Here is a 6,028-nt window from a genome sequence, read left to right on the forward strand (position 1 = left end):
GTAATAATTCCTGAGTGTATCATCCAGAAAATATTAGGGTTTTTTCAATGGGGATATAGTGGTTTCAACTTTAGAAAGCTTTAATTTTAGCTTTCATATTATGTCTCCATTTTCAAGTGCTGCACCAGGGTTGTAAATAAACTATAGAGACATCTAAATAGAGAATGAAATTTGTGAACTCTTATACTTACACTGATTTGACAATATCTGGAATAAACTTGGCTAGGTCATTTAACCCATTTGAGCCCTGTTTCCAGTTTTACTGCAGAATTACTGGAATTCTCTCACAAAGCTTATTCATAACAAATTAACTCTCAAAGTCAATAAAACACCCTTTTTAAACAATTATATTTACAATATCATCAAAAAGAATAAAATACTGAGGTATTTATTTAACTAGAGTCATATAAAACTTGTAAAATAAAAACTAAAAAAAATCAGAAAGAAATTAATTAAAGCACAAATAAATGGAAATAAATCTCATGTTCATTGACTGAAAGGCTTAATATTGTTAAGATGGCAATACTATCCCCAAACAAACTACAGATTTTATACTTTACCAAAATCACAACTTTTTGTAGAAATAAAAATATCTTTTTTAAATCATTCTAAAGTTTGTTAGAATTCTCAAAGAACCCTAAATAGCCCAAAGAAACATGAAAAAGAAGAGCAAAGCTGGAAGATTCACTCTCTGATTTCTACCCTTATTACAGAGCTACAGTAATCAAAATAGTGTGCTATAGGCATAAAGAAAAGAATATAAAGGCAGACAGAAGCATGTCCTTGCATTTATCATCAAATTATCTTCAACAAAGTTGCCAAGACAATTAAATGGGGAAAAAGATTGCCTTTTTAATAAATGGACTTGGAAAAATTGGATATCCAAATGCAAAAAAATAAAGTTAGACTTTGCTAACACCACAGGAATGAATACAAATTGGATCAAAGACCCAAATTTCACAGTTAAAACTATAAAGCCCTTAGAAGTAAATATAGCCAAAATTGTTATGATATTAGATTTGTAATTATTTCTAAGATATTATACCAAAAGCATGAGCAATAAACACAAAAATAGACAAACTACTTCATAAAAAAAATAAAAGAAAGAAAAGAAAGTGCATCAAAAGACAGTATCAACAAAATAAAAAGGCAACTCACAGAATGGGAGAAAATATAAATTACATATTTTATTGGGGTCAATGACCAGAATATATAGATAACTTTTTAAACTCAACAGCAATGATGATGATAATAACAATAACAACAACAAAACAACTTTATTAAAAAATAGCCAGAGGACTTGAATAGTCATTTCTTCAAAGCAGATATTCAAATTTTCAGTAAGCAAATGAAAAGATATTCAATATCACTAATGATTGGAGAAATACAAATAAAACCACAGTGAGATCCCACTTCATACCAAATAGGATGGCTATAATTAAAAAAGAAAAAAAATAACAATTTGGTGAGGGTGTGGAGAAATAGGAAACCAGGTACCCTGCTGAAAGGAATGTAAAATAGTACAGTGTGTACATAAATCATTAAGGTTGTTCCTCAAAAATTAAATATAACTTACTGTAGGATGCAACAATCCCACTTCTAGGTATACACCCAAAATAGTTCAATTAACAGACATAAACAAACATCTATATACCCATGTTTATAGTAGTAGTATTTAAAACTGATCAAAGAGGAAGCAACACGAGTTCATCAATAGATAAATGTATAAACAAAATATTATATACACATAGAATAAGAGGTGATTCAAATTTGAATAAAAAACAAAATTTTGACCTATGCTACAACACAGATGAATATTGAAAACATTGTGCTAAGTAAAATAAACCAGTTACAAAAGGACAACATTGTATGACTCCACTTATATAAGGTATTTTATGTAGGTTTTCATCTAGTTTACATAAGTGGAAGCTTACCTTATATAAGTGAAATTTTATATAAGGTACCTTATATAAAGCTTCTGCTTTCAATAATTTTCCATTTATATAAAGTTCTTACCTTAAATAAGTTTCCATTTATATAAGGTACCTTACATAGATTTTCTACCTTATTTAAGGCTCTACTTATATAAGAAAGAGGAATCAAATCCAAAGATACAGAAAGTAGAATTGCGGTTGCCAGGGGCTGATGGGAGTAAGGAATGGGAGTTATTGTTTAAGGAATACAGAGGTTCAGTTTCACAAGATGAAAAGTTCTGGAGACAGATGGTTGTGATGGTTTCACAACAATATAGGTGTGCAGCTGACCCTTGAACAACATGAGTTTGAACTCCATGGGTCCACTTATACACACATTTTTTCAATAAATAATTTACCCTTCATATTGAAGCCTTCTGCATCCATAAGTAAATGCAGATATAGAGGGATGATTGTACTTCATGTCAGTGAACTGTATATCTAGCAATGGATAAAATAATAAAACTATGTTATATATATTTTATGACTACTCAAAATTTTTTCTAAAATTCAAAAAATCACAAAGATCAGATGCTGCAAAGAGAAGCATTTGCAATGGCATGGCGTTCAAGCTAGTATAATACAGCAGGGTCAATATTATTGAGGTATTGAAATGCAGGATTAAAATATTTACACCAAGACAAAAGTGTCCAAATTGCAGGGTCGTTTATTATGCCGGCGACAACAGAGGTCTCACGTCTCTCCAACCTGTGGCCCCGGGTTCAGGGGGACCGGGGGGTTTTAAGCTGAAAAACCACATCCTGGATTTAGGACCAAGAGGGTGAGGGGATGCAGGGCAAGCAACTTTTCAGCACTTTCTGATAAGCAAAGGCAAGCACTTCTGGCAGTTACTGATAAGTAAAGGCAAGCAACTTTACAGAAGCCAAGGTCAGCAGTTATTGTGAGGAGAATGGGGCAGTCGTTACAACTTATTTTTGGAAAACAGCTTTGTCTTGTACAAAATGGCATTGCTCAAGTTCTAACTCTAAGTCAGCCATATCACATTATGAAGCTTCTGAAACCCCTAGGAAATTAAAATAAAATTAAGCTTCAAAGACATAAATTTCTTTCAAATAGTCTCTCTATTGGATTTTTAGGAAACCGAGTAACTGCTAAATGGCTGAGTAATCAGAAGGATTGCCCATATTTACAACTTTGAAGCTCGCTTATAAAATTTTCACTTTAAGCATTTGTCTGCCAAGATTCAACAGTGTGAAAATCTTACTTTCACATTAAAATCTCTTTTGTTCTTTGTATTTTGAAAATGTACCAACACGTTGAAGGATCTCATAGACTGGTTAACAAAACATTGACTATTCAAATCACTACCCTGGTATTATGCTATTTTCTTGATAAAGGTAACTGTACGGGTTACCTGTAAAAGCATTGTTTAAAAAAAAAAAACACGCATCCTAGAAAGGTAAAATAATTATAAAAACTAGGTGGGTTAGATAAATGAGAAAATGATTTAAAATGCACACAAACAGATTTACTTCCCTTAAGGTAGTAGTAATATTTATAAGGGGGGAGCAACTATCCAGATTTTTTTTCTTTCTTAAAAGTAAGGTTTTAACTTCCTTTTTGTTGTACAGGCAGTTACTAAGTAGGATAGTGTCATCTTCATAATTGCAAATATGGAAAACACATTCTAGTTAATTATTTAAAAAATGACTTGCCAGTATTCAGAAGAACCAAAGAACAAACTTTGGAGGCTAGGAGAAATGCTAAAATAATATCCAATTCATTCTTGAATTTACTCCTGCCAGCTTATACCAGTTTATACCACCTCCCAGCCACTAAGTGACCCAGCAAGTCTTTCAGTTATCATACCTGATTGCAGTTAGATGTGGCTCTTCCTGTCATCCTTCTTAAGATGAATTCTGGAAATCCCCTCCTTGCTTACCTAAGTTGTATTTAGATCACAAGATGAACATAAGTGATTTATAGAACCTTTATACTGTACTAAGTCTTATAACTATGGAAGGCTGGTAGAGTAAATAATTTATATTATCAGTTTTGATGATAACAGATGCAGAATTGCCAAGACAAAAATGAAAATGCTGAGTACTGAAAAATAATAATAGATGTTCTCAATAGAAGTTAAGGCAGCAGACTACTTGAGAATTAAGGTTCAGTTACTAGCTTGCTGCGTGATCCTAACTAAATGACCAGAATAGCCTTACTGTTCCACTCAATTCCACTAAACTTTGTACAGCATTTTCCCTTACTGCAGGCCTCTGACACCCCTTTTCTTTGAGTATTTACTTTATAAAACTTGCAACTATAAATTACTTTTCTGTCCCTTTGAGATGTAATTATTCTTCTAGTCTTTTGCCAGTTTCATAACAAAGAAATGTCTTTCTCAAGGAACTCAGAAGCATCCCTTTGTAATGTAATCATTAAGAACATTAACCTCTTTCTCCCAGTGTCGGTGGAAGAGTAGGAGCCTAAATACCAATTAGCAGATACAGATGTCCTGAACACACTGACCAACCTTTCCCCTAAACTACCCAATACTTCTGCACTAGCTCATACCAGCACTGTAAAAAGTCCCCACCTTTTTTTTGTTGTTGGAGCTGAATTATCTCTCTCTCCCCTATTGCAATAATAGTCTTGATCTGTATTGCAGTAGTTTCAAATGTTTCTTTCCTGTGTAACTCTGTCTAGAGCAATTTTTTCTTAACACAAATGTTTAAAATATGGATAATTCGGTAGATACATAAAGATGTAAATAACCATAATATGGATGATACATGTACATACACACATATGTACACACATATATACTACATAATGTGTGTATATATGTAAATATATTGTTAAAATATATTTTTTTGAAAAGATACAATCATAACTTACAGATATAAAAATAAACCCTGTTAAAACTTGTTTTATCAAATGACAAATAAGAACTAGACATATGTTTTAAGTGGTTAAAAAAAGTCGAGATCACAAATTTATGAGTAAAAATATTAAATGAATTACTATGGAGATAAAACTGACTTTTGGGAATCCCAAGTTACTTAAATCTTTAACAGGACAGAATTTACATATCTTATCTTTCAGTTACCAAGACTTATAAAAAGTTGCACAATAACTCAAAGATTAGGGTAGGATTAGAAACTGATAACCTGGAAAGCTACATTATGACAATACATAGTTTACTATTGAAATGTAGTGTTTTGTTGTTGTTGTTGTTGTTTTTACAATGCACAATATACAATGTGCTTGTTCACACACACGTGTATGTGTGCTGTAAACCAAAATGTATCTAAGACAAGTTTCATTCAATTTGGAAAGTTTGTTTTGCCAAAGTTAAGAATGTGCCCATAAAATGGCCTCAGGAGGTCCTGATGATATATGCCCAAAGTGATCAGGGCACAGCTTGGTTTTATACATTTTAGGGAGACGTTACACATCAATCAATATATGTAGCATGTATATTGGCTCGATCCAGAAAGGTGGGACTACTTGAAGTGGGGAATGTCTTCCAGATCATGAGTAGATAAAAGACAGTCAAGTGTTTGAGGTTTCTGATTAGCCTTTTACGAATACACAATTTACAGGAATAGTTACTTATGCCTTAGTCTGGCTTACTGAAACAATAGGGGAAAGGAAGCAATCAGATATGCATTTGTCTCACATGAACAGAGGAATGACTTTGAGTTCTACCTGTCTTTTGTATAAAAGGAATTACTTGTGAGCAAATTGTGAGGGAGGTATGTAACTTTTTTGTCTTATTCAGGAATTACATGGGAGGCAGGTTTGCCCAAGGCTATTTTCAGCCTAACTTTTCCCTTTGGCTTAGTAATTTTGGGGTCCCAAGATTTTTTTCCCCACATTTCTCCCCTTTTCTTTTTAAAATCTTTCAAAGAAGGCATTTTAGAAGAAAACAAGTCTCTAGTCTCAGGTTTAGTCTGATCTCTCATGGCTAGGATGGTTTATTTCTAGGCAGGTAGGTCGCACATTATAAGGAAAGCTCATTTTTAGCGTGATTGTGAAGTCTCACATGCTACAAAGAGAAAATGGGGAAAGGAATGAGGAAAGGAGAAAAA

The 6,028-nt window shown here is 32.8% G+C and overlaps 1 long non-coding RNA gene across 1 annotated transcript; it reads right to left on the bottom strand.

Annotated features, from left to right (window-relative positions):
• Positions 1-2,716: 2,716 nt before the first annotated feature.
• On the bottom strand, positions 2,717-2,955 carry LOC116559737. The gene is made up of 2 exons (XR_004272595.1): positions 2,847-2,955; positions 2,717-2,814 (listed from the first exon to the last, which is right to left on the bottom strand). It is a non-coding gene; the product is annotated as an uncharacterized LOC116559737 (long non-coding RNA).
• Positions 2,956-6,028: the final 3,073 nt, after the last annotated feature.

Source organism: Sapajus apella, unplaced genomic scaffold (assembly GCF_009761245.1).
Source record: "Sapajus apella isolate SASKATOON/1434 unplaced genomic scaffold, GSC_monkey_1.0 scaffold24, whole genome shotgun sequence".
NCBI classification, from domain to species: Eukaryota; Metazoa; Chordata; class Mammalia; order Primates; family Cebidae; genus Sapajus; species Sapajus apella.